Source organism: Mobula hypostoma, chromosome 2 (assembly GCF_963921235.1).
Source record: "Mobula hypostoma chromosome 2, sMobHyp1.1, whole genome shotgun sequence".
NCBI lineage: Eukaryota > Metazoa > Chordata > Chondrichthyes > Myliobatiformes > Myliobatidae > Mobula > Mobula hypostoma.
The window spans coordinates 121,965,205-121,993,149 of record NC_086098.1 but is presented as its reverse complement, the minus strand read 5'-3'; the positions used below and the strand labels follow the sequence as shown (position 1 = coordinate 121,993,149).

At 42.1% G+C, this 27,945-nt stretch overlaps 1 protein-coding gene across 6 annotated transcripts in view; it reads right to left on the bottom strand.

Moving 5' to 3' along the window:
• The window catches only part of disp1 (dispatched homolog 1 (Drosophila)), a 414,117-nt gene that overhangs the window by 179,020 nt on the left and 207,152 nt on the right, over positions 1-27,945 (bottom strand). For 3 of the 6 annotated variants that reach the window (XM_063040566.1, XM_063040573.1, XM_063040568.1), the window contains exon 3: positions 22,250-22,298. The exons of 2 other annotated variants lie outside the window; for them this stretch is intronic. The gene's annotated coding sequence lies outside the window, so the exon portion shown is untranslated. Of the gene's footprint in view, positions 1-18,678; positions 18,842-22,249; positions 22,299-27,945 lie in introns of all 6 variants that reach the window. One more of the 6 variants, XM_063040569.1, reaches the window with a different exon arrangement.

Below are 27,945 nucleotides of genomic sequence, written 5' to 3'. Positions count from 1 at the left end.
TTGTCTATATTAAATTCCATCTGCTATTTTTCAGAACATCTTTCCAACTGGTCCAGATCCCACTGCAAGCTTTGATAGTCTTCCTCGCTGTTCACTACACCCCCAATCTTGGTGTCATCTGTAAATCTGCTGTTCCAGTTTATCATATCATTCAGATCATTGATGTAGATGACAAGCAACACCAGACCCAGCACCAATCCTTGTGGCACACTACAAGTTTTCAGTCAGAGAGGCAACCATCTTCTACCACTCTCTGGCTTCTCACGCAAAGTCAATGTCTAATAATTACCTCATCTTGAATTGCAAGTGACTGAGCCTTCTTGACCAACCTCCCATGCAGTACCTTGCCACAGGCTTTGCTAATGTCAATGTAGACAACATCCACTGCCTTGCCTTCATTAACTTTACTGGAAACTTCCTCAAAAAACTCTATAAGATTGGTTAGACATGACTACCACTCACAAAGTCATGTTGACGATCCCTAATTAGTCCCTGTCCATCCATATACTTACATGTGTAGTCCCTCAGAATATCTTCCAGTAACTTACCCACTACTCATGTCAGGCTCACCAGCCTATAATTTCCTGACTTATTCTTAGAGCCTTTCTTAAACAAAGGAAAAACATCTAATCTTCCTGCTCTTCACCCCGGCAAAGGATGTTTTAAATATCTCTGCTAGGGCCCTGCAATTTCTGAACTAGCTTCCCACAGGATCCAAAGGAACACCTTGTCAGGCCTTGGGGATTTATCTGGCCTAATTTTCTTCAAGACAGCAAATACCTCCTCCTCTGTAATCTGTATGGGGTCCATGACCTCACTGCTGAATTGCCTCACATCTATAGACTCTCTGTCCATCTCCCGAGTATATACAGATGTAAAAAATCCATTTAAGATCTCCCCCATCTCTTTTGGCTCTACACTTAGATTACCACTCTGATCATCCAGAGGACTAATTTTGTTCCTTGCTATCTTTTTGCCCTTAATATATCTGTAGCTCTTAGAATTCTCTTTCACCTTGTCTGTTAGAGCAACCTCACATCTTATTTTAGCCCTCCTGATTTCCTTAAGTGCACTCTTGCATTTCTTACACTCTTCAAGTACTTCATTTATACTCAAGTACTTCATTTGCTCCTATCTGCCTATAGCTCCTATATTCCTCCTCCTTTTTAAGCAGGACCTCAATATCCCTCAAAAATGAAGGTTCCCTAAACTTGTTATCTTAGCATTTTATTCTGACAGGGGCGTACAAATTCTGTACTCCTAAAATTTCACTTTTGAAGGCTTCCCATTTACCAAGTACACCTTTGCCTGAAACTAACCCATCCCAATCCACGCTTGCCAGATCCTTTCTGGTATCATCAAAATTGACCTTTCTCCAATTCAGAATCTCAACTCGAGGTCTAGACCTATTCTTTTCCAATAATTACCTTGAAACTAATGGCATTATGATCACTAGATTCCCCCAGACATACTTCTGACCCCTGCCCTGTCTCATTCCCTAACAGGAGATCTAGTATTGCATGCTCTCTAGTTGAGAATTTCATGTACTGATTAAGGAAACTTTCCTAACACACCTGACAACCCTTTCCCATCTAGCCCTTTTACAATATGGGAGTTCTGAGTTAATATGTGGAAAGTTAAAATCACATACTCTCACAACCTTATGATTCTTGCAACAGTCTATGATCTCTCTTCAAATTTGTTTCTCTAAATCCCATGGACTGTTGGGTGGTCTATATAATCTCACATACTTTTCTTATTCCTCAGTTCTACCCATAAAGCCTCACTAGACAAGCTCTCCAGTCTGTCCTGAGCACTGCCGTGACATTTTTCACCCCTCCCCCTTTAATCCCTCACACTCCATCAGATCAAAAACAATAGAACCCCAGAACGTTAATTTCCCAGTCTTGCCCTCCTGCAACCAAGTCTCACTAATGGCTACGGTCATAATTCCACATGCTAATCCATGGCTCACCTTTCCTACAATACTCCTAGTATTGAAATATACGCAACTCAGAACATTAGCCCCACCATGCTCAACCTTTTGATTCCTGATCTTGAATGTAGGCTTAACGACAGCTTTCTCCACAGCCACTCCACTATCTATTCTGGAACTTGGATTCCTATCCCCCTGCATAATCCAATGTCTCCTTGGGAACCGTAGCACACAAAATGTGCAGACTACCCCGCTCTCTCTCCATCTATAAAATCCGATGACCCCTCAGGACTGTGGCGTGCAAAATGTTCCGAATGGCCCCACTCACTTAGACCATAAGACCATAAGGCAAAGGAGCAGAAGTCGGCCATTTGGCCCATCGAGTCTGCTCCGCCATTTTATCATGAGCTGATCCATTCTCCTATTTAGTCCCACTCCCTCGCCTTCTCACCATAACCTTTGATGCCCTGGCTACTCAGATACCTATCAATCTCTGCCTTAAATACACCCAGTGACTTGGCCTCTACTGCTGCCCATGGCAACAAATTCCATAGATTCACCACCCTCTGACTAAAAAAATGTCTTCGCATTTCTGTTCTGAATGGGTGCCCTTCGATCCTTAAGTCATGCCCTCTCGTACTAGACTCCCCCATCATGGGAAACAACTTTGCCACAACCACTCTGTCCATGCCTTTCAACATTTGAAATGTTTCTATGAGGTCTCCCCTCATTCTTCTAAACTCCAAGGAATACAGTCCAAGAGCGGACAAACGTTCCTCATATGTTAACCCTCTCATTCCCGGAATCATTCCAGTGAATCTTCTCTGTACGCTCTCCAACGTCAGCACATCCTTTCTTAAATAAGGAGACCAAAACTGCCCACAGTACTCCAAGTGAGGTCTCACCAGCGCCTTATAGAGCCTCAACATCACATCCCTGCTCCTATGCTCTATTCCTCTAGAAATGAATGCCAACATTGCATTCGCCTTCTTCACTACTGACTCAACCTGGAGGTTAACTTTAAAGGTATCCTGTACGAGGACTCCCAAGTCCCGTTGCATCTCAGAACTTTGAATTCTTTCCCCATTTAAATAATAGTCTGCCCGTTTATTTTTTCTGCCAAAGTGCATAACCATACACTTTCCAACATTGTACTTCATTTGCCACTTCTCTGCCCATTCTTCCAATCTGTCCAAGTCTCTCTGCAGACTCTCCATTTCCTCAGCACTACCGGCCCCTCCATCTATCTTCGTATCATCAGCAAACTTAACCACAAAGCCATCTATTCCATAATCCAAATCGTTGATGTACAATGTAAAAAGAAGCGGCCCCAACACTGACCCCTGTGGAACACCACTGGTAACTGGCAGCCGACCAGAATAGGATCCCTTTATTTCCACTCTCTGTTTCCTGCCAATCAACCAACGCTCTATCCACGTATGTAACTTTCCTGTAATTCCATGGGCTCTTATCTTGTTAAGTAGCCTCATGTGTGGCACCTTGTCAAAGGCCTTCTGAAAATCCAAATATAGAACATCCACTGCGTCTCCCTTGTCTAGCCTACTGGTAATTTCCTCAAAAAATTGTAATAGGTTTGTCAGGCAGGATAGTCTAGAACTCCCAGTTGAAAGAGAAATTCAGGAGAATTTGAAATGTTTAAATGGCTAAATGACCATTGAAAAGAAGTTAATCAGTCATGGAGGGAGGCATAATGAGATCTAAACCACTACATCTGTGTCTCCTGTAACAGAAAAACATCCCTATCTGATTTCATCATAGCTTGTGTAGTGGGCAGATTACTTTCTTCTTCCCTTCATGACTGGATAACTAACTTCTAATCACTGAGCAATGTCATATTACACAATATAACAGAGCAATCACACACAAAATAAGAATGACAAGAGATAATACTTTAAAATGTTTCAAAAAATATATAGAAATGATCTTTCTTTGCATGATACACTTACTAATAAAGGAACATACTGAATTTGCTGTTAAGGCGTCAAGAGTGTGAGCTGCTTCTTCCATTGCAGGATTGCAGGTATGAGCCATAACATTTCCTTAGCAAATATTCACTGCAAGAACAAATGTCTGCTTTTAGCAACGACTGTATATGGTGCAGCACATGTTGGCAGAGTGTGCAGACTACAAATCAATGCAATGCATAAAATGGCTAAAATATGGCTGCAGTTCGGCACTAGTAGCCTGGGCTAAAAAAGAAATGTCAAAAAAGAAACCTTTCCTCATATTTCCTCAGAGAAAAAGGCAATGATTTTGTGGAGAATGAAATAAAAAGTCACATTTAAAAATCATACACCCAGCTTCCTCCTAAAGATTCAGAAATAAATCTTTTCTTAACAAGGAAATCAGTGAAACTTTTCAACAGAGAAACACGTACTATTCTTTTTACGAACTGTGCACTTGTCTTCCATAGAAGTCCTCATATCTTTGGAATTATTTCAAAACTTCAAAAAAAATTGTAAGGAGAATATCAAAGAAAAAAAATACAAACCAACATGATATGCTCAGAAGTCATTTGATCATCATCATTATCATGGCTTGGCTTCACGAATGAAGATTCAGGAAGGGGGCTGCCCACATCTGCTGCAGGCTTGCTGGTGGCTGACGAGGACAATACAGAGCAAGACGGTCCGGCCACAGCGGCTGCAAAGGAAATTCTGTTCTGGGTTTGGTGCTGCTGTGTCACGGTTCTTCCTCCTTCTCCTTTTGTCCTCAATGCCAGCCCTGTGTGCGTTCTCGAAGGAGGAGACAGACTGATGAACGGTGTGTCGCCAGGCCTCGCAATCAGAGGCTAGATTAGACCACTGGCGATGGTCAATGTGACAGGCACCAAGGGATTTCTTCAGAGAGTCCTTGTACCTCAAGTGGAGTCATTTGAAAGATAATCATAATATACACAGATTTTTGAAATGAAATCAATTTTTATATAAGAAACATGGCAAAACTCAACATGGTCAAAAGGTAGTTTCACCATTATTCATGTTACGTTATACATCTGCTCCACTTGCTGTTGTGTCTTGGGGCTGTGCGACCATGGGTTAAACCCTGAGTTTCCTAGGGTATCACTCTTCCATTTCAAATCTTGGCAGAACCCTTTTCATGGCTCTCAACTCTGCACACACCCATGCTCAAATAAAGAGAAATGGTCTGCTCTTTAATGCAGCTTGGAGCTGATATAATGAGAGCTGCAGCATGTTGGCCAAGGCCCATCCACAAGATACTGTAGAGAAGCTCCCAGCTCACAAGATGATGACTGGCTCTCTGCCACTACCCCCATCCCATCTACTTCTATTTACATGCCTGTACTGGGAATTATCAGTCCTCTGGTGAGTTACAGGAAAACGCTTCCAACACTTCTAAATAAATTAGAATTAGATTTACCATTCCTACCTACCAACTGTATGTGTGAGAGCAAGCAATACTTCAATAAAATAACAATGAAGGAAACGCTCATAACCTTTTGAAAAAAAAAAGAAACAGAGACATTCTTATTCCCACTCAACCCCTTCTCCTCATCTAACGATCACCTCCCTCTGGCGTCCCGCTCTTTCTCTTTCTCACATAGTCCACCGTCCTTTCCTATCAAATTCCTTCTTTACCTTTTATCACCTCCCAGCTTCTTACTTCATCCCTCCTCCCCCAACGACCTACACCCACCTTCCCCAGCAACCTGGATTCACCTATCACCTGCCAGCTTGAATTCCTTGCCTTCCCTTCACTTTCCTATTCAGGCTTCTTCTCCTATCTTTTCCAATCCCACAAAATTATTTAGAGTCTTCCCCAATCAGAAGCCCTAGATGCACCACGAGATCCAACATCTACTGAGAGCCAGGTCAGTGGCATTCAGGTCTGGTTACCAAGAAAGTTATAAGAGGTCCAACTACAATCTCCAGAAAGCCATCTCACTGGCAAAGTGGCAATTCCGGATCAAACTTGAATCAATGGAAGATACTTGACAGTTGAGACAGGGTTTGAATACTATCACCCCTTACAAAGTTAAACCAAGCCACATAGTCAACAACAGGGCTTTGCTTCCAGATGAGTTCAATGGTTTCTGTGCTCACTTTGACTATCAAAACATGGAGGAACCATCACAAACTCCCACTCCACCGATGATCCTATGATTTCACTCTCTGAAGCCAACTTTTGAGCAGTCTTCAGGAGAGTGAACCCACGAAAAGCATCTGGCCCAGATGGTGTACTTGGCCAAGTATGAAATACTTGTGCTGATCAACTGGCTTTTGTGTGTACTGAGATCTTTAAACTCTTGCTGCAGCAACCTGGAGTACCTTCCTGCTTCAAGCAGTGCCTTGGAAAGAACATAGCCATCTGCCTCAATGACTATTGCCCATCTACAGTGATCAAGTGTTTTAAGAAGCCGTGATGAAGTGTTTTAAGAGGTTGGTCATATCAACTCCTGCCTGAGAAGCAACTTAGATCCACTCCAATTTGCCCAATGGAACAACAAGTTCACAGCAGATGCCATCTCATTGGCTCTTTACCTCAACCCTGGAACATATGAACAGCAAAAATACATACAAGAGGATACTCATTATCAACTACAGCTCAGCATTCAATACCATCGTCCACTCAAAACTAATCAATAAGCTTCAAGACCTTGGCTTCACTACCTCTTCGTGCAATTGGATCCTGGATTTCCTCACTTGCAGACCTCAGTCAGTTCAGGTTGGCAGCAACATCTCCTCCATGATCTCCATCAGCACAGATGCACCACAAGGTTGCGTGCTTAGCTCCCGCTCTACTCGTTTTACACTTATGACTGCGTGGCTAAGCACAGTTCCAATGCCATATTCAAGCTTGCTGATGACACCACTGATACAGTGGCATGCAAAAGTTTGGTCACCCCTGGTCAAAATTTCTGTTACTGTGAATAGCTAAGCGAGTAAAAGATGACCTGATTTCCAAAAGGCATAAAGTTAAAGATGACCCATTTCTTTAATATTTTAAACAAGATTACTTTTTTATTTCCACCTTTTACAGTTTCAAAATAACAAAAAAGGAAAAGAGCCTGAAGCAAAAGTTTGGGCACCCTGCATGGCCAGTACTTAGTAACACCCCCTTTGGCAAGTATCACAGCTTGTAAACGCTTTCTGTAGCCAACTAAGAGTCTTTCAATTCTTGTTTGGGGGATTTTTGCCTATTCTTCCTTGCAAGAGGCTTCCAGTTCTGTGAGACTCCTGAGCTGTCTTGCATGCACTGCTCTTTTGTGGTCTATCCACAGATTTTCGATGATGTTTAGGTCAGGGGACTGTGAGGCCCATGGCAAAACCTTCAGCTTGCGCCTCTTGAGGTAGTCCATTGTGGATTTTGAGGTGTGTTTAGGATCATTATCCTGTTGTAGAAGCCATCCTCTTTTCATCTTCAGCTTTTTTACAGATGGTGTGATGCTTGCTTCCAGAATTTGCTGGTATTTAATTGAATTCATTCTTTCCTCTACCAGTGAAATGTTCCCCGTGCCACTGGCTGCAACACAAGCCCAAATCATGATCAATCCACCCCCGTGCTTAATAGTTGGAGAGGTGAAATTCTGCACCCTTTTTTTCTTCAAACATACCTTTGCACATTGCGGCCAAAAAGTTCTAATTTAACATCATCAGTCCACAGGACTTTTTTCCAAAATGCATCAGGCTTGTTAAGATGTCCCTTTGCAAATTTTGTGGTGAGGTCGCAGGAAAGGTTTTCTTCTGATGACTCTTCTGTGAAGGTAATATTTGTGCAGGTATCGCTGCACAGTACAACAGTACACCACCACTCCAGAGTCTGCTAAATCTTCCTTAAGGTCTTTTTTTTTGCTGTGAGTGTGTGTGTGTGTGTGTGTGTGTGTGTGTGTGTGTGTGTGTGTGTGTGTGTGTGTGTGTGTGTGTGTGTGTGTGTGTTGTGTGTGTGTGTGTGTGTGTGTGTGTTTTGTGTGTGTGTGTGTGTGTGTGTGTGTGTGTGTTGTGTGTGTGTGTTGTGTGTGTGTATTGTGTGTGTGTGTGTGTTGTGTGTGTGTGTTGTGTGTGTGTATTGTGTGTGTGTATTGTGTGTGTGTATTGTGTGTGTGTGTGTGTTGTGTGTGGTGTGTGTGTATTGTGTGTGTGTGTTGTGTGTGTGTGTTGTGTGTGTGTGTATTGTGTGTGTGTGTGTGTGTGTTGTGTGTGTGTGTGTGTTGTGTGTGTGTGTGTGTGTTGTGTGTGTTGTGTGTGTGTGTTGTGTGTGTGTATTGTGTGTGTGTGTGTGTGTGTGTGTGTGTGTGTGTGTGTGTGTGTGTGTGTGTGTTGTGTGTATTGTGTGTGTGTGTGTGTGTGTGTGTGTGTACGCGCGACATTGGCAGGACAATGTCTTTTTCGTGCTTTTACAAGGTGCGGAGAGAGAGAGACTGTGTGACACGTCACTCCTCACACAGACATTTCGCAGTATTTTCCCCTTTACTTTACGAGGTCAAATTGCAATCTCAACACTCAACCCGGCACAGATGGAAAGCATACTTGGGAGCGGACCTGACTGGGTTCGAACCCAGGAACCTCCGTTCCAGAGTCCGGCACTGATGTCATTGTGCCACCAGCTGACCCCATTCCTGAAGGTCTTTTGCAGTCAAACGGGGTTTTGATTTGCCTTTCTAGCAATCCTACAAGCAGTTCTCTCGGAAAGTTTTCTTGGTCTTCCAGACCTCAACTTGACCTTCACCGTTCCTGTTAACTGCCATTTCTTAATTACATTATGAACTGAGGAAACAGCTACCTGAAAACACTTTGCTATCTTCTTATAGCCTTCTCCTGCTTTCTGGGCATCATTTATTTTAATTTTCAGAGTGCTAAGCAGCTGCTAAGAGGAGCCCATGGCTGCTAATTGTTGGGATAAGGTTTGAGGAGTCAGGGTATTTATAAAGCTTTGAAATTTGCATCAGCTGGCCTTTCCTAACGATGACTGTGAACAAGCCATAGCCCTAACAAGCTAATTAACATCTGAGACCTTGATAAAAATTATCTGAGAGCTCAAATCTCTTGGGGTGCCCAAACTTTTGCATGGTGCTCCTTTCCTTTTTTCACTCTAAAATTGTACAAAACAAAAATAATACACTAATCTTGCTTAAAAAGTTGAAAAGAAGGTCTCATCTTTAACTTCATAACTTTCGGAGATCATCTTCTACTCACTTAACTATTCACAGTAACAGAAATTTTGACCAGAGGTGCCCAAACTTTTACATGCCACTGTACAGTCTGAATCAAAGGTGGTGATGAATCAGCATATAGGAGGCAGATTGAAAATCTGGCTAGTGGTGTCATAACAACAACCTCTCACTCAATGTCAGCAAGACCAAGTGATTATAGAGTTCAGGAGGAGGAAACAGAGCTCCATGAGCCCATCCTCATCGGTGGATCAGAAATGGAAAGAGTTAGCAACTTTAAATTTGTAGGTGTTATGATGTTGGAGGACCTGTCCTGGGTCCAGCATGTGAGTACAAATACTAAAAAGCACGACAGCACCTCGACTTCCTTAGGAGTTTACAGAGGTTTGGCATGACATTTAAAACTTCAACAAACTTCTTCAGATGTGTAGTGGAGAGTATATTGACTGACTGCATCACAGCGTGGTATAGAAACACCAATGCCTTTGAATGGAAAATTCTACAAAAAGTTGGTGGATGCAGCCCAGTCCCTCATGGGTAAAGCCCAACCAACCACTGAGTATATCTATATGAAATGTTATCACAGGAAAGCAGCATCTGTCATCTGGGTCTCCCACCACCCAGGTCATGCTCTCTTCTCACTGCTGCCATCAAGGAAGAAGGTACAAGAGCCTCTGGACTCGCACCACCAAGTTCAGGAACAGTTACTATCCCTCAACCATCAGGTTCTTGAACTAAAGAGGATAACTTGACTTGCCCCATTATTGAAATGTTCCCACAAACAATGGGCTAAACTTTCAAGGACACTTCATCTTATATTCTCGATATTTATTGCTTAGCATCAGAATCAGGTTTATTATCACCAGCATGTGACGTGAAATCACATCCTTACTTCCTGGCATAATTTACATATTACTATTTAATTATTTATGGTGCAACTGTAACGAAAACCAATTTCCCCTGGGATCAATAAAGTATGACTATGACTATGACTATTACTGAGAACAAGGGTATGCAAAAGTCCCTGTGGCTCCCTCTCTCCTTAGTTGAGAATTTGTGCTTGGCAGTGCATTCAATTGCAAAACAGAAATATTGTAACCTTTGATCCAATAAATTACCTAACAATTCACAGCTACTCAAAGCTTTTAAAAAGAGAGTAATTCAAGCCAGCAATTGAAAAGGTCACATCTGAAATATTTGATTGCTACCGTCAGGTGTGTGACTCTAAGATAAACGGTGGGGTGTTTTTTAGAGAGGGGGAGGGTGAAGCGGGAAGAGAGAATGATTCTGCCAAACATTTCATTTCCTGTACCAAAAGCCATTGTCAGATGATTGTGTTAAATATTTACCCTTCCCAGATTACTAAAGTGAGGCTCTTTGTTGTTCCAGCCATTTACACAAGCCTGTGGCACCAAACAAAAATTCTCACGATTTCACTGGATGAGGGACTCCTGCAGCCAGGATTTACAAACAAGAATGCAGTTCTCAGCTTTCTCCCTGCAGAACATATAAATGTTTTTGCTTAACCATTCTGCTCTATAGCCTCTGCTTGATATTATCAACATTGTTCATCGGGAAAGGATAAGAAATCCATGCCAGCATAACTAACGCTGAAATTACACTCAGCTGCATCTGATAGAGTTAGGATGCAGCACCTGCTCTTCTTCATGTGGCTTTAGGATAGTCCCTTTAGCCTTTCACACAAAGCTCTAATACATTGCTTACACAACAGCTGCTGGATGCTGTGATCTGCAATGCAACAATGCTCCCGCTTAGCTGTGGGAACCAAGCTGCAAACGTATCCACAGTTTCAACCCACTCGGAAGTTCCTACACTCAGTGATAGAAATATCTTTACCCATCTCTCCACTGTCAGAACTCACTTCCAACATCCATTTAATGACAAGCATATTTCTACGTTTCATACTTTGCAAATACAACTGCTCTCCAGTACTTCATTGACTGGAAGTGTTCTGGGACATTGTGACAGGGATGTAAAAGATGCCCTATGAATACAAGCCTTTTTCTTTGTTTTTTTTTGATTCATGGAAGGGTAGAAATCTTGTGTAGAAATATTGTGTAAAAACTATACAAAAGACAGATTCATCTTTGCAGGTTAGGAAGATATTACTCCATGCATGATTTTGATGAGGATTTCCAGCTGAACTATTGAAGCTTGAGAAGCAGAATTTATCATTAAGCCAAAGCAAGTGCCAAATTGTAAGCCTGCTGTAGCTAACAACTTCCCTCAGAAGTGAGGTGGGAAAATGGACCACTCAGGCAGGTCAACATCATGCGCTTAGCAGAGTTTTGCTTGATGCTCACTGTCATCCCTAGCACTTCCCTACTTTACCTAACCATAGAATATATTAAACTAACTCATCAAGATTATTTTAACAGCACTTCCCGCCACTGCAAGAAGCACAATCACTTCATGTGCCAGGCTGACCTTATTACAGAATCCTGAACCTGTCACCATCACAGAGAAACATCACATTGAACAGAATGATGAACAAATGATAAAGGAACAGAAATTTACAGGATGAGATAAAGTTAGCCAGAAACATAAAAAGCAGCTCGAGTTCCTATATTTACAAAAAGTGAGCATGAGGATTAATAATATGAAATATGATTGAAGCTGAAATGAACAGGCTGTCTTATGAGTACAGGTTGGACAGGCTTGGATCGGCTTGGCTCCAATGGAGTTCAGAACTTGACTAAGAAACAGGATCCTAAAGGACCTTGACAGGGACAACTCGGGAAAGAATGCTTTCTCCTGTGGGAGAATCTAGAACTAGGGGGACACTATTTAAATGGGATCATCAATTCAGGATTCCTCAAAGAAGATTTTTTGACTGTTTATAAGGTAGAGTAATGAACTTTAGACAAGTAACGGGTTGAAAAATTACTGGGAGAAGCTGGGAACTGACAAGTTGAAATAAAATCACTTTTTTTTTGAACGATGGAGCAGGCAAGCAATTAAGTGGCCTACTCATGCTATTAATTCCTATTGAAATACATGTTTATTACCAGGTCATCGTCACCTTCCCATAGCAAATATTCTACGAATACTAACCAACACAATTAAAAATTAGTCTACTGATGACCCCTTCCCAAGACTTGAAAATCCCACTAACACAGCTTGATGCAACAGCTTAATGGTTAATAGGACTCAAATAACTTCAATATTAAATAAATACATTTACAGTGGCAACCTATCAAACTGAACAACACTTAATCAAATGCAATCTGACATCTGAACCTGCTGAACTTGTTAGTGCTTACAGATATAATTACCTCTGCATGCAGAACAAAAAGACATTAAAAACCTATATAACTATTGGGAATTTGTGATTAAGATAAATGACAACCAACAATGAAGAGGGTTGAACTCTGTGGTCCTGCAGAGGGTTCAGTCCTGGTACATCATAATTTTACAGGACTAGTGACCTCAAAATTATATTCAAATACTTTTCTTGACTTACTAGTGGACAAACTTAATCAGAGCAACTGAACTGTGTCTCTGCCCATGTGATTTCCTTTCATTAACTACATCCAGATGACAAAAAGAGTTGTAGCACAAATAGCACAGAAACAGTCCATCAGACTAGCTTGTCCGTGCTGGCCAAGATGTCCTACTTGCCTGTGTTTAGCCTATATCTCTCTAAATCTTCCCTATCCACATAACTGTACAAGTGTCTTACATTGCAATTATACCTATGGCTCCATTTTCCATCTGACACTTGAAGCCACAATTCTACCACCCTCTGTGTCGAAAAAAATAGCCTTCAAGTACCTTTTAAATCTTCTCCGTCTTGCCTTGAATATCTGTCCTCTAGTTGTGGAACTCCATACCCTGGGAAAAAGATTATGACCATCCAACTCATCTATGCCTTTCATGATTTTATATACCTCAGCCTCCTTTGCTTCAGGGAAATAAGTCCCAGGGTATCCACTGCCTCCTAATAATTCAAGCTTAAATACAAAATTTCTAGTGAAAGCAATGTCTCGAGCAGAAAGTGTCATGGATTAACAACTTTAGAATATATGACATCTCAGTGCAGAATAAGGAGAAGAAGCAAGATATGTCAGCTTGTATAGCAAATGAACATAATTATATTTTTGAAGAGAGATGAATCAATTGACTTTAAGGCAATACAAGTTCAAAATACGACTATACTTCACTAGGAGTTTGAAGAGATTTAGTACGTCAACAGAAACACTCAAAACATCTATGGGTGTACCGTGGAGAGCATTTTGACAGGCTGCATCACTGTCTGGAATGGTGGGGCGGGGAGGGGGTGCTACTGCACAGGACTGAAAGAAGCTGCAGAGGGTTGTAAATTTAGTCAGCTCCATCTTGGATAGTAGCCTACAAAGTACCCAGACCATCTTCAAGGAGCAGTGTCTCAGAAATGCAGCGTCCAATATTAAGGACCTCCAGCAGTCAAGACATGCCCTTCTCTCATTGTTATCATCAGGTAGGAGGTACGGAAGCCCAAAGGCACACACTCAGCGATTCAGGAACAGCTTCTTCCCCTCTGCCATCTGATTCCTAAATGGACATTGAACCCATGAACACTACCTCACTTTTTAAATATATATTATTTCTGTTTTTGTACAATTTTTAATCTATTTAAAACACATATCCTATAATTAATTAATTCTATTCTATGTATTGCATTGAACTGCTGCTGCTAAGCTAAATTTCACAACACATGCTGGTGATAATAAACCTGATTCTGATTCTGAAAATGAATAAATGGGTCTACCAATGTATAGAGAAAAATATAATGAAAAGAACCAGCCTTCTCTTCATGCTTTCAATCTACATTTCTCAGCCTCAGAAGAGCAGTTCACATAATCAAAGAACCCTTCCACGCCATACGTTCTCTCTTCTTACGCCTCCCATCAGGCAGAAGATATACAAGCCTGAAAGCACACTCTACTAGCTCCAGGACAGTTTCTATTCACTGTTATAAAACTACTGAAAAAACCCTTGTGTGAGAAGATGAACTCTTGACTACAAAATCCAGCTTGTCATGGCCTTACCTTGACTACTTTACTGTCTGCCTGCACTGCACTGTCTCTGTAATTTTAATATCTATATTCTGCATTCTATTATTGATTTTCCCTTGTACTACCTCAATGTACTCACATAATGTAATGATCTCTGCATGCAGCTCAATACTTGTCGCAATATATCTCATTAAACCAATCAACAATAAACCAATCAACCAAATTTACCAATTCAGAGAAGGGACTAAGCCCAAATTTACTATGGTGTGAGGGTACCTTCCACATGTCTGCCACTCAGGGAGTAGATAAGTTCCCACAAACCCACCTGGTTCATTGATATCCCTCAGAGATACTTCACTGGGTTCATCTCTTCTGCTTATGGAACAGAGAGAATGTAGTACTTTCCTTGCCTAGCTTGGTCTATACTGACTTCAGACCTGCTCTCTTGGTTGACAGTTAACTGTCCCCCGAAATGCCACACACTGACTTTGGGGGCAACTAGGAAAACAGTAAATGCCAGTTTTTCTGGTATCATCTATCCATACCCCAGTGATGAATTTTAAAAATGACTTTGAAGTATCAGAATCAGGTTTATCACTGACATACAGATGTAAAATTTGTCGTTTCATGGTAGCAGTGCCATGCAAAAAGAGGAATAAGGAAGAAGTATTCATAAGTTCATGGACTGTTCAAAAATCTGACGGCAGAGGGCGAGAAGCTGTTCCTAAATTGTCGAGTGTGAGCTTTCAAACTCCTATACCTCCTCCCTGATTGTCGTAATGAGAAATGGGCATGTCCCAGATGGTCAGGGTCCTTAGTGATGAATGCAGCATCTTGAGGCATCACCTCCTGAAGACGTCCTTGATAATGAGGAGAGCTCTACCCATGATGGAGCTGGCCGCGTCTACAATCCTCAGTAGCTTCTTGTGATCCTCTGCATTAGAGACTTCGTACCAGGCTCTGATGCAATCAATCCCAATGTCTCCACCATATATGTGCAGAAATTTGCAAAACAGTTCACTCCAAGATCCAGATCAACATTTCTTCATTAAGCGATATCACTAAAACTGTTTTGAATGTATTAATCTCTGTTCTTTGTAGGACCCTACAGTAAAAAGAGCATACTATTTTCCATACTGGTTTGCAAAATTTTCTTTTGCATATTTATGATATGGCAGGAAAGAATTTGTATAGAAGTTGTCTGCCAGTTTTTCCTATATTAATATATAGGCCATAATTCTTTTACTCCTAGAGATGTCTAAACATTGTGAAATCCACCAAACAAAAACTTTTTCATTCATACTTTTTTAAAACTATTATGGATTGTTTTGGAGTGCCAGATCAAAGAAAACACAGCTGCTCATGGGAAAGTATTTTATGACAGGAAGCAAACAGGTGAAACAAACATTTTGCTGGAGGGACTCAACAGATTGACAGCATCTGTGGGGAGAAAGGAATTGTCAATATCTTTGGTCAAAACCATGCATCAGGTTTGAGAGTGGAGAGGAACAGTAGTGTTCTTTACTCTTCTTAATTGCTCAGAAATGTCTCAAACTTCCATAGAGAGCACCAGTGATTGTGTTGCCTTTACTCCCATAATGAGATGATGGGTCAATTGGTCTATTTTGTTTTTTTTAAAAATAGGGAAGAAAGATGGGATCACCTTTTGTGTAGACATGCTTCCAGTATAGATAGATTAATAAGGTGAGTTCAAGTGGGATTCTCCATCTTATTGATGTCCTTACCACCTGTCAAGGGTCCAGAGTGGGAATGGTGTATTTTCACACTCAGCTGAGCCAATAGGTAAAGTGCCAACACAGAATACATTGCTGTCCTTGTTATCATTAGTGTTTTTTCAATGTTACAAGTTAAATTACCAAGTATGTTCCTGGGGTGGATCAATCACATGCAGCCAATCAATATGACAGGAGACACACACACACACACACACACACACACACAGGCTTAGGCTAGGGTTAAATTGAAAAGTTGCTGAGTGGTGCAGCTCAAAGGACGTATTCTGCACTGTACCTCTAAATAAATAAAAATGTACAATTGGTGTAATTGAATGACAGATGGTCAACATAGACTCGATGGGCTGAAGGATCTGTTTTCATATTATATCACTCTATGATGTTATGATGGTGTGCCTAGGAAAAAAAAATCATGGAAATCCAATAAAGTCAGCATGTGTTTTTCATTTTTTGCAAAACGTAGGAGTTTAATCAGCCCATTATCTATATTAGTCTCTGAGCATGCCCATCAGTACTAAACCCTCACTGATCTCCTCTGTGATCTGTTCTCTCACACAACATCCAACACATCCGATTCACCCACACAGGGTACAATTTACTGTCCTTAACCACCAGCATGTCATAGGGATGTAGAAGTCATCTTCAGCAAACAGTGGACTCCTACACTGTCAACAGGAAAATGTATATACTCTACACCAAGAACTCCACCACTGTGCTACCTCACAAAAGAGATGGATAAAGAAGAAACATTGACTGTGTATGTAAGTGTATGACAGAAAAATATTTAATTTTATACACTTTATTGGTGTACTTGATTTCCTTTTCAAAAGGGAAATCATGTTTAAAGGACAACACCTGTGGTACACAAAGGGGAACCATTGGATGTATTATTCTTCAAGTTGCAGAATGCAACTGATAAACCGCTGTGACAAAGGTTATTGCAGTAAAATGAAGGCTCATGGTGTCGGTGGAAAATTAGTTGGCTAACAGGAAAGCAAAGTATAAATAATCTTTTTCTACTTGGCAAGATGACAGGAATGGTATACCACAGGATTCGTGCAATTCATATCTTTTACTATTTATGTAAATGACTGATGAAAACACTGTAGGTGTGATGGCTATATTAGGTAGGTTGATAATTTGTAAGAAGTACATAAGCAGATTACAGTGGTATACTGAAAGGTTTAGTAAGTGCACAAAACTGTCAAAACAAAGGAAAATGTGAAATTTTGTTTTGACAGGAAAGAGCATAGCATTTTAATTATGAAGTGCTGTGAGATGATCTGGACCTGCATTGTTTGCAAGATGTTCAGTGCACAGGTCTGTTAATAAGGAACAGTCACTGAACATCATGGCTTATTGTGAGGGGAACTGAATGCCAAAGTGAGGAGGCTACTCTTCAGTTATATGTATGAGCTAATGGCGGTCCTAAACCTGGAGCACTGTGCAAGATATTGGTCTCAACTTAAGGATGTTAATGCACTGGAGGCAGCAAATAGAAAGTTTAACTTTTTCCTTTTTCTTTTCAAATCTTTTTATTATTATTATCCAAAATTTACAAGAGTACATCGAAGTAAGCAACACTTACAATGGCTCAAGAAAAAGAACATTATTATTAAGATTGAAAAATTTTTGGTGATGAGAAAAAAAGAGGGAAAAACCCTACTGAGCAAGAAAAAGTGAGGAAAAAAGACCCCATTAGGTGTTCAACCCCAGAGCCATGCGTCATACAAAAGCGTCTAAAGATAAACATCAAACCACCAACAAAAAAATGTACAAAAAATTTACAATTAGATCGTAGAGGAAATCTATCAATTAACTCAAATGATAATAACGAGCAAATGAACCCCATCTTTTCTCAAAATCAAACATAGGTTCAAAGGTTCGACTTCTAATTTTCTCCAAACTAAGACATAGCATCACTTGAGAGAACCATTGTGACAAAGTGGGAGCTGATGTATCCTTCCACTTCAACAATATGGCCCACCTAGCTATCAATGTAACAAATGCAATAACATGTTGGTCAGAAAGTTTACTAAACTGATACCTGGAATGGGCCAGTTGTCTTATGCGTAAAGTTTGGACAGGCCAGGCTTGTATCTACTGAAGGTAAGAAAAGTGTGAGAGGATTCAATGGCAACATAAAGGATCCTCACAGTTTTTGACTCAATGGATATGGGATGTAAGGAGGATGTTTCTACAGAGGGAAAAACTAGAACTGTTTAAAAATAAGGGGTCATCCCAGTTAAGCGAGGGGTGAGGTGACAAAGTTGACTGGAAAGGGACACTGGCGGGAAAGACGGCAGAGCAGCAGTGGCTGGAGTTTATGCAAGAAGTGAGGAAGGTGCAAGACAGGTACATTCCAAAACAGAAGAAATTTTCAAATGGAAAAAGGATGCAACAGTGGTTGACAAGAGAAGTCAAAACCAAAGTTAAAGCAAAGGAGAGGGCATACAAGGAAGCAAAAATTAGTGGGAAGACAGAGGATTGGGAAGTTTTTAAAAGCTTACAAAAGGAAACTAAGAAGGTCATTAAGAGGGAAAAGATAAACTATGAAAGGAAGCTAGCAAATAATATCAAAGAGGATACTAAAAGCTTTTTCAAGTACATAAAGAGTAAAAGACAGGTGAGAGTAGACATAGGATCGATAGAAAATGATGCTGGAGAAATTGTAATGGGAGATAAGGAGATGGCGGAGGAAATGAATGAGTATTTTGCATCAGTTTTCACTGACTAAGACATCAACAGTATACCAGATACTCAAGGGTGGGAGGGAAGAGAAGTGTGCGCAGTCACAATTACAACAGAGAAAGTACTCACAATAGTCTAAAAGTAGATAAATCTCCCGGACCAGATGAAATGCACCCTCGTGTTCTGAAGGAAGTAGCTGTGGAGATTGCAGAGGCATTAGCGATGATCTTTCCAAAAGTCGATAGATTCTGGCATGGTCCCAGAGGACTGGAAGATTGCAAATGTCACTCCGCTATTTAAGAAGGGGGCAAGGAAACAAAAAGGAAATTATAGACCTATTAGCTTGACATCGGTGGTTGGGAAGTTGTTGGAGTCAATTGTCAAGGATGAGGTTACAGAGTACCTGGAGGCAGATGACAAGACAGGCAGAACTCAGCATGGATTCCTTAAAGGAAAATCCTGCCTGACAAACCTATTACAATTTTTTGAGGAAATTACCAGTAGGCTAGACAAGGAAGATGCAGTGGATGTTCTATATTTGGATTTTCAGAAGGCCTTTGACAAGGTGCCACACATGAGGCTACTTAACAAGATAAGAGCCCATGGAATTACGGGAAAGTTACATACGTGGATAGAGCGTTGGCTGATTGGCAGGAAACAGAGAGTGGGAATAAAGGGATCCTATTCTGGTTGGCTGCCAGTTACCAGTGGTGTTCCACAGGGGTCCGTGTTGGGGCCATTTCTTTTTACATTGTACATCAATGATTTGGATTATGGCATAGATGGCTTTGTGGCTAAGTTTGCTGACAATACGAAGACAGGTGGAGGGGCCGGTAGTGCTGAGGAAACTGGGAGTCTGCAGAGAGACTTGGATAGATTGGAAGAATGGGCAGAGAAGTGGCAAATGAAAAACAATGTTGGAAAGTGTACGGTTATGCACTTTGGCAGAAGAAATAAACGGGCAGACTATTATTTAAATTGGGAAAGAACTCAAAGTTCTGAGATGCAACGGGACTTGGGAGTCCTCATACAGGATACCCCTAAGGTTAACTTCCAGGTTGAGTCAGTGGCGAAGAAGGCGAATGCAATGTTGGCATTCATTTCTAGAGGAATAGAGTATAGGAGCAGGGATGTGATGTTGAGGCTCTATAAGGCGCTGGTGAGACCTCACTTGGAGTACTGTGGGCAGCATTGGTCTCCTTATTTAAGAGAGGATGTGCTGACATTGGAGAGGGTACAGCGAAGATTCACAGGAATGATTCCGGGAATGAGAGGGTTAACATATGAGGATTGTTTGTCCGCTCTTGGACTGTATTCCTTGGAGTTTAGAAAAACGAGGGGAGACCTCATAGAAACATTTCGAATGTTGAAAGGCATGGACAGAGTGGATGTGCAAAGTTGTTTCCCATGATGGGGGGAGTCTAGTACCAGACGGCATGACTTAAGGATTGAAGGGCACCCATTCAGAACAGAAATGAGAAAAAATTTTTTTAGTCAGAGGGTAGTATATCTATGGAATTTGTTGCCACGGGCAGCAGTAGAGGCCAAGTCATTGGGTGTATTTAAGGCAGAGATTGATAGGTATCTGAGTAGCCAGGGCATCAAAGGTTATGGTGAGAAGGCGGGGGAGTGGGACTAAATGGGAGGATGGATCAGCTCATGATAAAATGGCAGAGCAGACTAGGTGGGCCAAATGGCCGACTTCTGCTCCTTTGTCTTATGGTCTTATGGACATTTTTTTTCTTTCAAAGGGTCATGAGTGTTTAACCCACATTTCCTCAAAGAAGCAAAAGTCTCCAAATACTTTTGAGGCAGAGTTTGATAGGTTCTTAATAAGCAAGGAGGTGTAAGGCTCCTATGAATAGTAGTGAAAGCAGTTATCATCTTATTTTATGGCACAGCGAGTCTAAGGACTGAAGTGACCCACTCCTACTGCTAAATTATATGTTCAAAATACAGATGATTTATAAATTATTTTGCAATTCATATATTCTTTTACAAAGAAAAATATACACAACATATGCTGAATATCTCAGATAGCAACGAGCTAGTGTACAGGGGTGATGTTGCAATCACAGCCTCATACTCAATATCAGCAAGACCAAGGAATTAATTGTGGATTTCAGGAAGGATAGGTCAGGGGAATGCACACTAGAACTCAGTGAAGGGTCAGTGGTGAAAAGAGTGAGTAGTTTCATGTTCCTGAGCATCAACATCTTGAAGAAACTATCCTAAACCCAACGCATTGGCGCAATCATAACGCAGGCCAGCAGCTCCACTTCATTTGGAAATTTGAGGAGGTTGACTATCACCAAAGGCTCTTGCAAATTTCTATAGACATATGGTGGAAGGCATCCTGAGGGCTGTGGACGTAGCCACCTCCATCATGGGCACAACCATCCCCACCGTTGAGGATATCTTCAAGAGGTGGTGTCTCAAGAAGGCAGCACCCATCACTGAGGACCCTCACTCATCATCCTTGGTATGCCATCTTCTTATTACAAACATTAGGAAAGAGGAACAAGAGCCTGAAGAACCAAACTCAATATTTTATGAATAGCTTCTTCTCCTCTACAATCAGAATTCAGAACAGTCCATGAACCCCAACTCGCTGTCCTTTACACTATTTATATATTTTAGTAACTTGAGTAATTTTTTATGTTTTATACTATCCTGCTGGAAAGCAACAAATTTCACTACATACATCAGTGGTAATAAACACAATTCTGATTGAATAATTCAGGAACAGATTCTTCCCATCTGCCATCAGATTTCTGAACAGTCCATGTTATTTCCTTTCTTTTCGCACTATTCATTTATTTTGTAATTTGTAGCATTTCTTTGTGTCTTCGCACTGTATTGTTGCTGCAAAACGACAAATTTCACATCATACAAGCCTGATTCCAATTCATCCCATAGTATCCTCTGCCAGTGTGTGCTGCTCAATGTCTAGTCGCTCGGGACAAACTAACAGGCTCTTTATGTCCTGATTCAGCAATTGTGGGCAGAAGATCTGTATCAGCAATTCCCAGATCTATGTTTCAGGACAATTACCAAAGCTCAAAAAGATAGGATATTTTATTTAGGCACTCAGCTGAGATAAATGCATCAATATTTGCAAACCGTGGGCCAAGATCACATGATTAAACATTACATTACCCAACAACCTGGAATATGTCCAGTGTGCAACTTCACATTCATTTTATGAATGTTCCTGCGCCAAAGCATAAAACTTGACTTCCCCCGAGTTCAGTGGGTTCACAGGATAACAGACCCAAACCAGACCAGACTCCACCTGCAGTTCAGGATGGAGCAGGTAAAGCAAAGAAATGGGAGCTCTTTTCATTCAGCTGGAGAAGAAGGAGAGATCCAACAAACATGTCTACAATTATGAAGGGCAAAAATAAGTTAATGGTTAACAAGTAGAAGACACAAATCTAAGATCAGCAGCAAATGGCAGGAAAGACTGTTTTTAAAATTACAACTATGGAATTTCTAATAAAGTGAGGAATTCGAATAAAGTCATTTACGTAACACCTCGATGAACTGGCAAAACACAATGGGCTGAAACTCTACTTTGTAATGCTTGACGCGGTATTTCTTTATGCAAACTTGGTAATCAAAATACAGTAACATAACTGAAAGCTGATAGTCCTGTCAGCATAGCCAACAACGGTGGCATAAAACGTCTGCTACTCACATGCATGCAGTCTACCAGGGTTCCCGAATCCAATCATCAGGTAGAATATCTACGTACAGAAACAATAGTGAAATGTAACCTATGTTACAATGCCCCTCAGTAATCAAACATGTTATAGACAAAAAGCACAGTTCAAGTACAAATTTATTGTTGTCATCGGCATACCTATGCACACAGGGTATAACCGCCATGAAAATGAGCTTTCTGCATTACAAACGTAAGCTAATGTATAGGATAAGAACTTCAGTAGTGAGAGAGATGGACATACTGTGAAGGAAGGAATAAGAGATACTGCTGAGGAACAGAATACCTGTCAGATCACCGGCAGGTGGTAAAAGTGGGCTCCCTCACCTCTGACCCTCAACATAGGAGCCCCTCAGGGCTGTGCCTTAAGCCCTCTCCTTTACTCTCTGTATACCCATGACTGTGTCGCCACCCACAGCTCCAATCTGCTAATTAAATTTGCTGACAATACTACACAGATTGGCTGAATCTCAAACAATAATGGGGCAGGCAGCCTGCAGAGAAGAAGTCAACACCCTGACACAGTGGTGTCAAGAAAATAACCTCTCCCTCAATGTTGCAAAAATAAAGGAGCTGGTTGTGGACTACAGGAGGAGTGGAGACAGGCTAGCTCCTATTGACATCAATAGATCTATGGTTAAGAGGGTGAACAGCTTTAAGTTCCTCAGTATACACATCACAGAGGATCTCAGGCGGACTGTACATACTGGCTGTGTGGTGTAAAAGGCACAACAGTACCTCTTTCACCTCAAACAATTGAGGAAGTTTGGTATGGGGCTCCAAATTCTAAAAACTTTCTACAGGGGCACAAATGAGAGCGGATGAGCTGGCTGCATCACTGCCTGGTATGGGAACTGTACTTCCCTCAATCGCAGGACTCTGCAGAGTGGTGTGGACAGCCCAGCACATCTGTAGATGTGAACTTCCCACTATTCAGGACATTTACAAAGATAGGTATGTAAAAAGGGCCTGAAGGATCACTGGAGACCCGAGTCACCCCAACCACAAACTGTTCCAGCTGTTACCATCCGGGAAACGGTACCGCAGCATAAAAGCCAGGACCAACAGGCTCAGGGACAGCTTCTTCCACCAGGCCATCAAACTGATTAATTCATGCTGACGCAACTGTATTTCTATGTTATATTGACTATCCTGTCGTACATAATATTTATTATAAATTACTATAACCACATATTGCACATTTAGACAGAGACGTAAAGATTTTTACTCCTCGTGTATATGAACGATGTAAGAAATAAAGTCAATTCAATTCAATTCAGGCTACAATGTGAAAGAAACTGGAGAAGATGCTCAAAAGTATTAATAGGTTCCAATAAATTAACAAATATGACATGCATGATATTTGAGATTAGAAAAGCAGACCATATATTGCATTTATGCTCCAATCTGTTCTCAGATGGTCCAGTCTTTATTTTGTTGTACTAAATTACAAAGACATTCCTATAATAGTGTACATATATTCCATCTAAGAAAACTCACTGCCTCCTTTAGTTGACTAGTTGTTGTACATTAGGCAATTGTCTTATACATGAAACTGCAGCATTGTTATGTATAGACAGGATGATGGATACTTGGGAAGAGGGATACAAGAAAGCAATTTAAATACAGAAAGAGTGATGATGTTATGAATCAAAATAGGCGGTGGGGTGAAGATATGTCTCTACCAAAGGAGGTGTAAGGCGCTCCTTCCCTCTGCTAACCCGCAGGTCACTCTTGGGCAAGGTGTAAAAACTGCTTAACCCCGCTCCCCAGATCAGGGTCACGTGAAGCTATGGGAGCAGATGGTGGATGGTTGTACGAGCAGCTGGCATATATCATGAGTCACGGTCATGCAACCACTGACGCCAGGCAGGTAAACTCTGAAGAGAATTGATAATGGCTGCAGTCACCCGTCTTGTAAAGAGACTGCCCAGAAGAAGGCAATAGCAAACCACTTCTGTAGAAAAATTTGCCAAGAACAATCATGGTTATGGAAAGACCATGATTACCCGCATCACATGATATGGCACCTAACAAACGAACAATGAATCATGAAACACAGGTTGTCCGTAATGAATATTTGCAGGACTTGCCACAGAATAACCTCCTGCAACACCAGTGTCATGTTGAGTTGTTAGTTTTGCCCCAGATTCTGGAAGCTCAGGGTTCAGGGTTCATGGTTCAAGACAGAATCAGATTTCCTATCACTGACTTGAATGATGACAAGTTTGTTGTTTTGCAGCAGGAGTATAGTGCAGACATAAAATTACTATGAATTACATAAGTAAACAAATACTGCAGAACAAAAGGAACAATGAGGTACTTGTCACATGGAGATACCTGGTGTCCCTATCCCAGTCACTTCCACAACTCTGGGATTCTCTCTCCACCGTCTGTCATGGACCTGTTTGCTACTTTATCCTCTGCTGAATCCAGGCTTTCAATCACCAGTTCTTTGACTCTCTCACATTCTGCAAGGATCACCCATCTACAGACCACAGAACCTGCTGTCTCCAACACCAGCAGGCCCAGACGTCCCCAGACCGCGATCCTGGATACCAACCTCAATGGCTCTAACAATCCAGAGCAGATTCAAAGCCTTCAACGCAGGTTCCAACAACCTCAGACACCGGTCTTCATGCGCTGCCGCTGGAACCCCCGTCCCCTTTCCCCACCACAACTCTGCAATCCCATCTCTCTCAGATCCCACCACCAGCTCTTGGGTCCTCGGAGACTCCATCTTCCTCTCACCCCACTAACTCTAAAAACCCCAAACCTCCTTTCTCCTTAGACACTGCCAACCTTCTTCCGCCTTCTGATCCCAGCTCTCATCCATGCCGAGTCTCCACTATTCCCTCTGACCTCCCCTTCTCTAAGGCAGAACATTCTGCCCTCAGTAAGGGCTTCAGCCTTGTCGCCCTGCACCCACACCTCAGTGAGTTCTGCGGCCACCATGATGCTGAGCTTTTCTTCTGCTACCTCTCTCTCCGAGCCTACTACTTTGGCAAGGACTCTCTACCCCACACTGATGACCCCTTTCCTGTCTTCAACCCTCCTCCTCTTCCTGGACACCCCACCCTGGTCTTCTGCCTACTGTGGACTTTTTCTTTGCCAACTACCAATGGGACATCTGCTGTCTCAACTTTAACGCTCCTCTCTCTGTTTCCAACCTCACTCCTTCCAAATGATCTGCTCTGCAGTCCCTCCACACAAGTCCTAACCTCACCATCAAACCCGCAGATCAGGGAGGTGCTGTAGTAGTCTGGTGTACATACAACTCTCAGACACCGCCTCTTACTTACCCCTCGAACAGGACCCCAATAAGGAGCACCAGGCCATTGTCCCCCATACCATCACTGACATTATAAGCTCTGGGAATCTTCCATCCACTGCCACCAACCTCATAGTTCCCACATCTCTCATTTCTACCTCCTAACCAAGATGCACAAATCTGCCTGTCCAGGTAGACCCATTGTTTCAGCTTGTTCCTACCCCACTGAACTTATATCTGCATGCCTCGACTCTGTTTTATCTCCCCTAGTTCAGTCCCTTCCTCCCTACATCCGTGACACTTCACACGTTCTGGATCTTTTCAACGATTTCAAGTTCTCTAGCCCTGAGCATCTTATTTTCACTATGGATGTCCAGTTCATACACACCTCCATTCTCCCACCAGAAAGGCCTCAAAACTCTGTTTCTTCGACACCAGACCCAATCAGCTCTCCTCCACCACCACTCTCCTCCGTCTAGTGGAACTTCTCCACACTCTTAATAATTTCTCCTTTGGCTCCTCCCACTTCCTTCAAACAAAAGGTGTAGCCATGGGCATTTGCACGGGTCACAGCTATGCCTGCCATTTTGTTGGCTACGTGGAACAGTCTATGTTCCAAGCCTACAATGGTGACTGTCCCCCATTTTGCCTACACTACATCAACAACTGCCTTAGTGTTGCATCGTGCACCCATGTGGAGCTCATTGACTTCATCCACTTTGCCTCCAACTTCCACCCTGCCCTCAAATTTACCTGGTCCGTTTCCGACACCTCCTACCCCTTTCTCGATCTCTCTGTCTCTGGAAACAGCTTATCTATTGATGTCTATTATAAACCCACAAACCCTCACAGCTACCTGGACTATACCTCTTCCCACACTGTTACTTGTAAAAACACCATTCCCTTCTCTCAATTCTTCCGTTTCCACCACATCTGCTCTCAGGATGAGGCTTTTCATTCCAGAAAGAAGCAGATGTCCTCCTTCCTCAAAGAAAGGGGCTTTCCTTCCTTCACCATGAACACTGCCCTCAACCACATCTCTTCCATTTCAGGCATGTCTGCTCTCACCCCATCCTCCCACCTTCCTACAGGGATAGGGTTCCTCTTGTCCTCACCTACCATCTCCAATGGGATCCCACCACCAAGCACATCTTTCCCTCCCCCCTACTTTGCTTTCTGCAGGGGTCGCTCTCTACATGACTCCCTTGTCCATTCGTCCCTCCCTACTGATCTCCCTCCTGGCACTTATCCTTGCAAGTGGAACAAGTGTACATCTGCACCTACACCTCCTCCCTCACTACCATTCAGGGCTACAAACAGTCCTTCCAGATGAGGCAACACTTCACCTGTGAGTCTGTTGGGGTTATATACTATGTCCGGTGCTCCTGGTGTGGCTTCCTGTATATCGGTGCGACCCAACGTAGATTGGGAAACTGCTTTGCCAAGCACCTATGCTCAGTCCAGCAGAAAAAGTATGCTCTCCCAGTTGCCACCCATTTTAATTCCATTTCCCATTTCCATTCCAACATGCCTATCCATGGCCTCCTCTACTGTCGTGATGAGGCCACACTCAGGTTGGAGGAACAACACCTTATATTCCATCTGGGTAGCCTCCAACCTGATGGCATAAACATTGATTTCTTGAACTTCTGTTAATGCCGCCACACCCCGCCCCACTTTCACCATTTCCCATCCCCTTTTCCCTCTCTCACCTCATCTCCTTGCCTGCCCACATCTCCCTCTGGTGCTCCTCCCCTCCTTTTCTTTCTTCTACGGCCTTCTGTCCTCTCCTATTAAGATGCCCCCTTCTCCAGACCAGCATCTCTCACCAATCACTTCCCAGCTCTTTACTTCACCCTTCCCCCTCCTAGTTTCACCTATCACCTTGTGCTTCTCCCTCCTCTCCCCCTACCTTTTAACTCTACTCAGCTTGTTTCTCCAGTCCTGCTGAAGTATCTCGGCCCAAAACGTCGAGTGTACTCTTTTCCATAGATGCTGCCTGGCTTGCTGAGTTCCTCAGTGTTCTGTGTGTCAAGCTAGGAGGGTGCAGAGGGTGCTTGGAGGATTGGGGCCAAACACAGACAACTTGGACTAGCAAGGAGGATGTTGTGGTCAGCATAGATCTGTTGGGCTGAAGGGCCTGTTTGCGTGTTGTATTACTATAAATAAAGGCAGCAAAAATTCAAATGACTCCATGAAACATTCAAGTTTCCCAGAAACACAGTTACATTTACATCAGTGAAACAAACTGCACACATCATAGCTTAAGAATTTCAACACAGCTTACAAAAGAAAACATCAGCCATGACTTCACACACTGTACTCACTTCCAACTTGTGACTGAACCAACAGATGAACAACATTTAAAAAAAGCCAGGACATACCATAAGGAACATTCATT